The sequence below is a fragment of the Eleutherodactylus coqui genome, chromosome 10 (assembly GCF_035609145.1).
Source record: "Eleutherodactylus coqui strain aEleCoq1 chromosome 10, aEleCoq1.hap1, whole genome shotgun sequence".
Taxonomy (NCBI): Eukaryota; Metazoa; Chordata; class Amphibia; order Anura; family Eleutherodactylidae; genus Eleutherodactylus; species Eleutherodactylus coqui.
The window spans coordinates 99,788,235-99,800,270 of record NC_089846.1 but is presented as its reverse complement, the minus strand read 5'-3'; positions in this window follow the sequence as shown (position 1 = coordinate 99,800,270).

Sequence of the window (12,036 nt, the reverse complement as noted above, 5' to 3'; positions counted from 1 at the left end):
AAATGTAATTGCTGTATTTTTACAGAGCCTTTCACGCAGGTCATCCAAGACACTCAGTAGACTCAGACCAAATCCTTCTCGCTACTCTCCAGAGCCCCCACCCGCAGCTCAGCCAATCAATGCAGCTCTCAAAGAACCAATCACAGCCATCGCTTTGTGGAGGCAGGATTTATAACTACTGTAACCATGAAGTGATACTATGTCAGCGGCCAAGGGCTTTGTCTACATTTTTACTGCTCAGAAAGGCCGGAGCGACAATAAGTGTCAGACTCTCACACACAGATCGGGTAGTCCTGCTAGTATCAAAATAAAGCATCCTCTGATAATAAGCCCTAGCGCATCTTTTGGAGCAAAAATTAATATAAGACTCAGTATTATTTTCAGGGAAACAGGGTAGTACAGGACCCAACTAGAGGGATGGCCATTTTGGACTTAATATTAACCAATAGACCTGAGAGAATAACAGGGGTACAGATTGGGGGGCACCTGTGAAATAGTGACCATAATATAATAAATTTGAACTTCTCTTTTAAAAGAGAGTTTCATAAGGGAGCTACAAAAATACTAAACTTTAGGAAGGCAAAGTTCGATCAGCTCAGAGATGCCCTTAGCCTTATTGACTGGGATAATGTCTTCAAAAATAGGAGTACAAACAATAAATAAGACATTTTTTAAAACATCTAAATTACTTACTGTGAGAGGTTCATACCTTACCAGAATAAAAGACTTCGTATTCGGAGAAAACCAATAAAACACACGTGGCTTCAGCCAATCACACTATTCAATGACATCATTGAATGGGTGTGATTGCTAACACACGTGCGCCTTCAGCCAATCACAGCCATTCAATGCTGTCATTGAATGGCTGTAACTGGCTGACGGCGTGTGTATTAGCTTTCTGGAGGCGGGGATTTCAAGCCCCGCATTCAGAAAGCAATGCTGCGCCGGGGACGAGGAGCGAGCGACATCCTGCCGGAGCGCGGCAGACCGCCGGGGGAGGTGAGTAATGATTTTTTTTTTTGACACTTTTTTTTTGTATTACCGGCTTATAAGACGACCCCCGACTTCAGAGCAGATTTTTCGGGGTTCAAAAGTCGTCTTATACGCCGGTATATACGGTAATAGGAAAAAAATAAATTATGTAAAAAGTAGAAACATATAAACTGATACCAAGGATGCCAGCCATAGATAACACAATACAGGAATACAACCTGTACAGGCAAAGCAGTGAATTGCCCTGTATCACCACAGCGCGCCACTCTGGCAGGACATCCGGGGCTCCCCCAGCATCTATAGCACACTGCATGCAAAAACAATGCTGATAAATGCGGGTGTTGGTCTGCATTTTGGCCAAAATACGTAAGCCGACGGGCAATGGTAAAGCCACCACGTGTTCGTCAGAACCTACGCTATCTCGCTAATAGCTAAATAAAATCACATAGGTGAGAGATAAAAATGTACAAAGACACAACTCACAGAAAAGAAAGCAAAATATGCATCACATCACCTTTTTTTTGCATGCAGTGTGCTATAGATGCTCGGGGAGCATCTATAATTGTAGGGTTCTGCACATGGGCAGAGGAAATACATGTCATCATTACACACTAAATGGGAAACCACTGGGGAACACTGACATGGAAAAATACTTGAGGATTTTAGTTAAAGGGGTTGTCTCGCCGTGACAAATGGATCTATACACTTCAGTATAGCCATTACAAAGCACTTTGTAATATAATGTGTGCTTTGCAAATGAGCCATACAGAAGATATATACTTACCTGATCAGGTGCCCCCCCCCCCCCTATATTTACCTATCCGTCATCCTTGAACGCTGTCTCTGGGGGAAGAGGAGTGGGGGGGGGGGGGTGTTGTCACAGTAATTTGTTGCGCTGAGGGGTGGGCGGGGGCTGTCACAGTAATTTATCACACACGGTGTAATCCTGCCTGTGTAGGGAGAAGAGGAGGTGAGCTGTTACTGTTATGAATGGTGGTTCATGTATTCCCTACATATAGGTGTCCCCTCTCAGTGTAATCCTGCTTGTGCAGGGAGGGGAGGAGGTGAGCTGTGTCTACTGTGAATGGTGGGTCCTGTGTTATCTATATATAGGTGTCACTGTACTTGTGTGGGGGAGGGGCTGGAGGTGCTGTCACTCAACTTGTGTGGAGGAGGGGTGGGGGTGCTGTCACTGTACTTTTGTAGGGGCAGGGGTGCTGTCAGTGTACTTGTGTGGGGGCACTGTAAAGGGGCACTGTGGAGGGGCACTGTGTGTGGGCACGTGTGGTGTTACTTTTACTTTTCATTACTTTCAATGGCAGAGGATCACAATCTCCTGCTACTGCAGTGACAGCTGTATGCTGAGGGGGAGAGAGAGCAGTGCATCATAGGAACTACCCCGGTGGCGCCATCTTTGAATGATTTTACAGGTCAGCTTTACAGGGAGAAGATAAGGAATAAAAAGATTAGAAGAATATTGTTTTTATGTGTAATGCTGTATTGTATGATGCTTATACTCTACATGACATTAATGGGGGAAAAAATCACTTTGGGCATCAGGACAACCCCATTAACTGTGAGCTTAACTGGAACAATCAGTGTCAGGCAGCTGCTGCCAAGGCAAATAGGATCATGGGGTCCATCAAAAAAGGTCTAGGCGCACATGACAAGAACATTGTTCATCCTTTTTACAAGTTACTGGTTAGACCACACATGCAATATTGTGCACAGTTTGGGGCATCAGTACTCAAGAAGGACATATTGTGAATTTTAACCCTCATAATATCAGAGCTCAAACGGATAAAAGGCAGGCAACTAAAGTAATAAATGGAATGGGCAAACTACAATACCCAGAGAGGTTATCAAAATTGGGATTATTTAGTTTTAGAAAAAAGACGGCTAAGGGGGGCAACCTAATAACTATGTATCAGAGATCTGTCCCACCATCTATTTTACCCAGGGCTGTGACTGTAACAAGGGGGCGCCCTCTACGTCAAGAGGAAAGGTTTCTACATCAACATAGAATGGGGTTCTATACTGTAAGAGCAGTGAGATTGTGGAACTCTCTGTCTGAGGTTGTGAGGATGGCAAACTCAATAAAAGAGTACAAGAAGGGCCTGGACGTCTTTCTTGAGCGATACAATATTATATGTTATAATCAATAAGAACTTTAGAAGGTTCAGTGATCCAGAGATTATTTTGATTGCCAGATTAGAGTCAGGGAGGAATTGTTTTTCCCACTAAATGGGGAAAATTGGCTTCTACCTCATTGGGGTTTTTTGCCTTCCTCTTGATCAATATTGGGGGTAATAGGCTGAACTGGAAGGCCTTATGTCTTTTTTCAGCCTTACATACTATGTTACCAGTAAAAAGGATAGTTCGACAAGCACCAGCAGCTCCAAATGTTTCATTGTCCGCCATCCAGAGACAGGTAGCGCCATCGTTACACCCATGTGTCTGTCGGAATCATTTCCAGGCCCTTGGCTGAAGGACATTTGGGCTTACAGCTCCTATTACATGTACTGCCTTTGACCCTGCCCCACCATCGCCTCCGTTTGCAGTTGTGTCATGAAAAATGAAACTGTAGTGCTATGGAGGGGAACCGGGTTGTCTTCAGTGACTAATCCAGGTTTAGTTTGGACACTGACGACAGCCGTGTTTGTGTCTGGAGACCTCAATCCTGTCTTTGCTGTGGAGTGGCACACTGCCCCCTGCTGGTGTGATGGTCTGGGGGCCATCGCATACGACAGTTGGTCACCTCTAGTAGTGGTACAAGGGACAATGACAGCTCAGCGATATGTTCAGGATATCCTGCAGCCACATGTATTCCTCTCTTGGCTGTTTGCAAGAGGCAGCAGTATGATGCTCGGCCGCACACACAAGGGGGTCACAGGAGACTCCACAACATTGTCGCACTTCCATGGCTGCCCAGTCACCAGATTTATCGCCAATAGAACAAGTATAGGACCATCTGGGACACAAACTTTGACTGCAAACGAGTTTGTATGATTTAGAGGCTCAGTTACAGTAAATGTGGACCAATATGCCACAGGATACCACACGGAACCTGCTGGCCTCCATGCCTGCTCGTATCACATCTTGCATCCAAGCTAGAGGTGGTACAACAGGGTACTAGAGCCTCCTTGCCGCCTGTATCAAATCTTGTATCCAAGCTAGAGGCGGTACAACAGGGTACTAGAGCCTCTATGCTCTTCATATCACATCTCGTTTCCAAGCTAGAGGCGGCACAACTAGCGCCTCTCCTCAAGTGTTCAGTTTTCCACAATAAGGGCAAACACACATGACATTAGCACAAATACGCTCGCTGCAGCGCAGAGTATTTACACATGAGCAAGGTTTGAAGAGCGAGGTAATCAGCTTGTTGCGCATGTCTGCACATACAGTATTACTGTAATTTTTTGTGCAAGCAGGGCCAGTTCACGCATGCAACACATCCTTTCCGTGAAATTTTTGTGCATTTTTGTCCAGCAGCACACTATTTCTCTTTCGTAATTTTGCACCTACCATAGACTTCTATGGCAGTTATGCTTTGGAAAATGCTGAAAAATAGAGTAGGCCTATTTTTTGCACACTCACGAAATGCAGGCGCCAAACGCACTTATGAAAATGAACCAAATTCTCTGTTCTCTGTGTTTATTGTGCAGATTTTACGTGTGCAAATACAGCCGTGTGAAAGAACCCTCAATGGTCCTTTTGCTTTGATTATTGTAATCACTTACTTATATTCCCCTTTAATTTGAACCTCTCTCTCCCGCCTCCAAGACTTCTCCAGAGCAGCACCAGTCCTCTGGAATGAGCTACCAAAAGCTATCCAGGCAATCCCTGACACGCAAAACTTCAGGGGTGCCCTAAAAACGCATCTCTTCAGGGAGACATACCATATCCCCCAAACCAAACCCCTCTGTACTCCGCCTGATAACATACTCCCTGTCCTACTGACTGCAATCCCTGCTAGCCGTAATCAACTGCTTCCTGCAGTAATATCGACAAGGCCACTATACGGCTTATGTCTGACCATTGTCAGTGTATAGCATCCCTCACTCTCCACCTCGCGGTACCGGTCACATCTCCAGCCCCTTTACATTCTGTATCACCCCATTATCTGTAGTATGTAAGCTCGTTGGAGCAGGACCCTCACCCCTACTGTTTCCATCAACTAATTACTACATGTGACTGTGGTTTTGCTTCCATTCCCCCTGTTTTGTAAGCGCTGCGGAATATGTTGGCCCTTTATAAAGATTATTATTATTATATCAATGTTACGATCAGAGCAAGTTTCATTCCATTCTGACAACTTCTTGGGGCTTGATTTTTCTGACAATGGGTGGATGTATACTGCAGGAATATTCGGCTTGTACGTTATTGGGTAATTTTATCATCAAGTTAGTTATTAGTTGTGTTAGCCATGAGTTTGGCTAACAAAATAATTTTACTTTATTCATATTTTATTAAAAAGTTTGTTTTTTTGCAACACAAGCAACAAGTGGAATTACCGTATAGCAGATGGACTGTGATTTTCACCCCTATGATAATACTTCCATCAGTCGTAAAATCTCTCACCGGCTAATAGGATCATTATTGTGAATGTGTACGAGTTATGGCATCTGATATAAGTGGCCAAGTGGCACACTTGTTTCAGGCAGATTTTCACCTGCCACATGATGCCGTTCTGCTACTTAACTTGGTGTTCAGACAAAATGCACCTTTGTACGATTTTCCAAACGCTTAGCGTTCAGAAATGCCAGAGCTGAGCACAGAGGGCAATAAGCGTAGGCAGCATGACAGGGTTAAAGGGGAGTGAGGAGGTTAACTAATCCAGGGGAATGCTGGGAGCTAAGGGGGGGGGTAACAGGAAAGTTTGAGAGGAAGCCAGGAGGAGCCAGACCAGTAGCTGAAGAGCCAGAAGAAGGAAGACCAGAGCAATGGAAGGAGTGAGAAGATTGTGAGAAAACTGCAGACAGAAGATTGAGGTCAGTCGGTCCGGCAGCAGCAGAAGTCCCAAGACTGAGGAGAAGTTTCTGAGGTCCGGTGGAAATGGGAGGGAGAAAGAAGAAGAAAGAGCCTGAAGAGGTCAGCTGCTACTTACCGAAGATGGAGGTTGAGGATCCAGGCGGCGGCGGAGGAACATGGCCAGGAGTGGCTGCAGCGGCTGACCAGTGAAGCACTGGAGAACGAGCTGGCTACAGGAGTGGTGAGAGAGGAGGCCATGGAGGGCGCGTGCACCAGTGTGGCTGAGCCCCGGGCATACACCTTCCTGTAGGTGCCGTGTCAGGAGTCCATCCCAGGGCCCCCTGGTTAGGCTCTCTCTCGCAAGCCCACCGAGCGGGGGGAAAGGCCTGTGAGAAATTCCACGCACTGCAGCACTGCGTCCAGTACTGGGCCCTGTGCTGCGAGGGGAGTGGGGCCTAGTGCCAGACAGTTATGGGCCCCCCCCCCCTGGGAGTTCCAGGGGTTGAGAGCCCCCCCCCCCCCGCCATGTGGCTGATCAAGCAGGAGCTGCCGGCCACTGCAGAGGGAGACAGTGGTGGAGGCAGGCTTGGAAAAGAAATCGGCAGACAGCAGCGACAGCGGTGGCCCGGTGCAGTTCGGCACCCAGAAGGTCCGCAGTGGCTGCGAATACAGCAAAGCGGTCGTAGCAGGGTGAAGCAGGTCAGCGCAGACGGACAGCAGCGATGAGGACTGGAGAACGTATCGGCGGCTGGTGGGTTCACAGCCCCTGCGCAGCCAGTTAAGATGACATCTATGTTTGTTATGTCTGATGTGTTGGCGCCTGTGGGAGGTAGTTTAGGGGGAATTTGCAGGGCAGGGGAGATGCTTGGGGGTGCGCCAGGCATTGGTGAGCAGATGAGGGCCTTAGTGGGGTGTATGTGGGAGTTCTTATGATGGCAGGAGTTATGGCAAACTTTGCCGCCTGCGGTGGCATAGAGCACGCTCAGGAGCGTGTCATTCATCGGGGAAGCTTATAGGGTTTATGGGGGTCAGACCTGGCTGTGCTATGAGGAGCAGTTTGGCAGGGGGAAAGCGGTCCGTCCATCGATTCGATGGGTTCAAAAGGATATTGGGTTGTGGCTGAGGGTAATGGCCCCAGTGCATTTTGGCCTGCCCTTGCATAGGGAGAGCCAGGTCTTCTGGCTCGGCATCCACATCCGCAGCAAGGGGTCAAGGGGGAAAAGCTAGGGGGAAACAAATTTGGCTTTTGTTGGCAGTTCAATGAAGGCCAGTGTAAGTTTGGTGCAGGATGCAAGTTTAAGCATTAGAGATTAGCGAGCACGCTCATTTAAGGCTGCTACTCGATCATGTAGCAGTCTTATTGAGTAACTGTGTACTCGTCCGAGCAGCATGGGGGGGAGCGGGAGGCAGTGGTGGGGAGAGAGAGAGAGATATTTTTCACTCTACCCCCGCTCCCCCTGTAGCATCATTGTAGCAAAGGGTCGCATTGTAGCAAAGGGTCGCATGGAGCATCAAAATGCTTCAAACAAAAAAAAAAGGGGGCACGGTTTTTGAGAAAAGGTGGGACTCCGGTGAATATGGCAGAGATTGTGCCATTTTTAAATACATATCCGGACAAGGAGAAAGAGGCATTATTGTTTAAGGGTTTTTAGCGAGGGGTTCGTTATTTCACCCCCTGCACATAAAGTCCCGTTTTCCATGGAAAATCTGCACTCGGTACTTGAGTACCAGAGTGTGGCGTTAGAGAAACTGGGTAAGGAGGTTAGCTTAGGCTGTATGTCGTGTCCATTTTGGAACCCCCCTTTACAGGATTTGGTGGTGTCCCCGCTGGGTGTAGTCATAAATGAAGGAACCAAACAAGCTTCGGTTAAATTCATCACTAGTCATACCCCAAAGGGGCGTCCGTAAATGTCAGAGACCCTGACATTTGTTCGGTGGTTTATACGTCATTTGACACCGCATTGCGTTGAGTGCGGACATATGGACACAGGGCTTTACTGGAAAAGGTAGATATCGAATCAGCCTTTCGCTTGCTACTGGAGGCACCAGAGAGCTCTAGGGTATTGGAGTATTTTGGGAAGGAAGTTACTTGGCTGATCGTTGTTTGTCCATGGGATGTTTCATCTCATGCGCATACTTTTTGAAGCGTTTAAAGTGGGGGTGCGAGACCCAGTCAGGTATCCATTACCTGGATGATTTTGTGCTTAGGGCGAATGGGTCACCGGTGTGCGACTTTGGTGGCTACATTTTAATGGACTCATCAGCATTTTGGGGTACCATTGGCCCTGGATAAGATGGAGGGGCCCACTACATGTTTACATTTTTGGGCATAACCATTGACACCGAGGCAATTGGTTTGCCAATTGTCCGATGAAAGTTGTAGGATTTAAAGGAGGAGGTGGCCAGGGCCAAAGGGAAAAAGAGAATTTCCTTCTGAGGGCTGCAGTCGAAGTTAGGAAAACTTAACTTCACGTGTCTTCTGAAGGAGATTGGCAGCAGCCACAGCTGGTGTGAAGGCCCCGCATTATTTCATTTGATTGGGAAAAGGTCACAAAGGTGACCTGGCTGTGTGGACCTTCTTCCTGGAAAGGTATAATGGCATATCAGTAAGACTAGAGGGAATAAGTGAGAATGCTGATTTAGAGTTATATACGGAAGCAGGCAGTGCTGGATTTGGTGCATACTTCCAAGGACAATGGTGTGTGGGGAAGTTGCATGAGACTTGGAAACAAGCTGGCTTGGTACAGAAGCTGGTGTTATTGGATCTTTTTTCCAATAGTGGGGGCCGTGGCGCTTTGGGGTGCTCACTTCCGGAGCAGGAAGGTGAGGTTTCATGGTGATAACCTGCAAATGGTTCAAGTAGTGGTGAATTTGCTGCGCCATCTGGTGCTAGAAGCATTATCATTGAACGTGCGGATAGTGGCAGTGCACGTTCCGGGGATGGAAAACTCACTTGCTCACTCTAGTTTCCAGTGGGAGCAGTTCAGGATGCCGGCTCCTGAGATAGACGTAGAGGGGAGTAGTTGGACACCTGATGAGGGTCACTGGCTCGGGGTATGAGGGTGGCATACGATACGGCATAGCATGAGTGGGAGGCCTGGATATTACAGTGTGGGGCTGCAGACTCTGAGGATGACAGGGTGGGTGGGCCTTGTTGAGTTGGCATGGTACGGTTTCAGAGGAGGAGTGGTCAGTAGTATCGGTTTATGGCCAGGGTGGCGTTTTTTGGGGGTTAGTTATGAGGCTTGAGGAATGTTACAAAGAATTTTTTAGTTAAGCAGGCAGTGAGAGGATTGAGGAGGGGGAATGTGCAGCATAATTTGAGGAGACTGGTATCTTTTAGCCTGCTGGAAAGTATGGGGTTGGCATTGGATACCATATGCGTCGATCCTTTTGAGAGAACGTTATTTCAGGCAGCGTTCTCAGTGGCGTTTTTTGGGGTACTAAGGATAGGGGAGTTAGTTTTGCCTAGAAAAAGGTGGGGGCGGTTTACAGACAGAGGATGTTAGATTACTGGACGGGAGGCTAGAATTTTCATTCTGCGGTCAAAGATGGATCAAGGGGGTTGTGAACAGAGGGTGTGCTTTGGAGGGGTTAAAGGGTGCGTGGATGTGCCCGGTCCATACGTGGGAAGATTACAGGAGTAGTGAGGATAGGTGGTATTCGTGGGGTAATGAATTATTCTGTGGTTCTGTTTTGGTTAAGGGTCATTGGCTAGCATTAGTGTGGATGTTGGGGGCACTCCTATGTTTTGTGGGAGGCAGTAAGAGAGGCAGTTTGACCGGAAGGGAGGCAGTTAAGATTTGGAAAGAGTGAGGCGGTCATTAGGTAGATGGGCTTGAGGGGGATGTGGTGGTGCAGGGTGTTAGAAGAAGTGGAGAGGATGGTGAGTCTGGATAGAGTTACGGATATACCAGTTTTGCACGTGGGGGAGAACGATTTAGGCAGGAGACCATTCAGGGACCTCTCAAGGGATATTCGGTATGACATGTGGTGGCTGCTAACGTCATACTGGGGCCTGGTAATTGTATGGTCGGAGAGAGTCCCTAAGAGGAGTTAAAGGTGAGTGAGGTCGGTGAAGGGTGTGAATAAGGCCAGGATAAAGCTAAACAGGGGAGGTTTCTCAAATTATAGGTCACAAGTGTGGCGCGGCAGTTAGGCATGTAGATTTGAAGGCAGGCACAGTTAATTACTGGAGATCGGACCGGGATCACGGACACGTCATAGGGATGGATTTGTGGTCAAAAGGAATTCAATAGGGCATTGAATGAGCTCTAGTGTTGTGGAGGGCGGCGCAGGCTTGAGGGGGTTCAAGCCGTGCTGGCTGTGGCCGTAAGGGGAAGGGTCCTTGGAGTCAGCAGAAAAGTATGGTGGGGGAAGACATGGGCTGGATAGTTACCTTCCCCTTTGATTGTTTAATTGGTGGGTCTGTCATCTCTTTGCTTTGCCAGGTCGGTGACCTGCAAAGTTGATGGGTGCGGCTAGCCAAAAACAAAATGGTGTCAGTGGTTACTTTAGGTAAGTGGAGTGAGGGAGGTTTTGAAGGGGAAATGGCTACAGCATACATGACTCCATTATACCAGGTCAAGAAATGCCAGAGCTGAGCACAGAGGGCAATAAGTGTAAGCAGCATGACAGGGTTATTGGGGAGTAAAGGGGTTATCTAATCCAGGGGAATGCTGGGAGCTAAGGGGGAAGTTTTTACAGGAAATTGTGAGAGGAAGAGAGGAGGAGCCAGGGCAGTAGCTGAAGAACCAGGAAAAGGAAGATCAGTGCCATGGAAGAAGAGTCCTACCTGCCCGCCCTAGGATTAGGGGGGGGGAGGCAGGATGGCCAAAAAGGGTTAGGAAGCATTGTCATGGCAGTGGTGAGGGGAAGGTTCCTTGGAGTCAGCAGAAAAGTATGGTGGGGGGAAGGCAGGGGCTGGATAGGTACCTTCCCCTTTGTTTGTTTAATTGGTGGGTCTGTTGCCTCTTTGCTTTGCCAGGTCGGTGCCCTGCATAGTTGGTGGGTGTGGCTAGCCAGCATATGGCTAGTCGGCCTCTGTGTCGGGAGGTCGGCGACTAGAGGCAAGTTGGTGAACCTCCCGAGTCGGTTGGTTTGTGGCAGGAGGCGTGTTGTTGGGAAATAGGGTCACCCGAGTCGGTTATTATGTGACAGGCGGCTGTTACAACTATTTCCCTAGGTGGTGAGGTAACAGAGTGGTACAGGGCTCCAAGGATCTCTTCCCAGTTTTTCCAGAGGGTTATAAAATGTTGTTTTATGTTAATGTAGTTTGTTAATAAATATAGCTGCTGTGGCCAAAATTATCCAAAAATAGAATGGTGTCAGTAGTTACTTTTAGGTAAGTGGGGTGAGGGAGGTTTTGAAGGGGGAATGGCTACAGTGGAGATGACTCCGTTATACCCTGGTCAAGTCTAAACACACTTTTGTACGATTTTCCAAACTCTTGGCATTCAGTCTAAACGCAGCTTTGAACGATTTTCCAAACGCTTAGAATTCAGTCTAAACACATGTTTGAACAATTTTCCAAACGCTTAGCGTTCAGTCTAAACGCACCTTTGAACGAATTTGCAAACGCTGAGCGTTCAGTTTTGCATTTTTGTACGATTTTCCAAACGTTTGGCATTCAGTCTAAACGCACTTTGTACGATTTTCCAAACGCTTAGCTTTCACTGTAAACGCACCTTTGTACGATTTTCCAAATGCTTAGCTTTCAGGTTTGCTCCTTTGAACGATTTTCCAAAGGCTTAGCGTTAGTCTAAACACACCTTTGAACAATTTTGCAAACGCTTGGCATTCAGTCTAAACGCACTTTGTACAATTTTCCAAACGCTTTCACTGTATATGCACCTTTGAGTGATTTTCCAAATGCTTGGCATTCAGTCTAAACGCACCTTTGAACGATTTTCCAAACGCTTAGCTTTCACTGTAAATGGACCTTTGAACGATTTTCCAAATGCTTGGCGTTCAGGTTTGCTTCTTCGAACGATTTTTAAAATGCTTGGCGTTCAGTTTCGCTGCTTTGAACAATTTTCGAACCGCTTAGCGCTCAGTCTAAATGCACCTTTG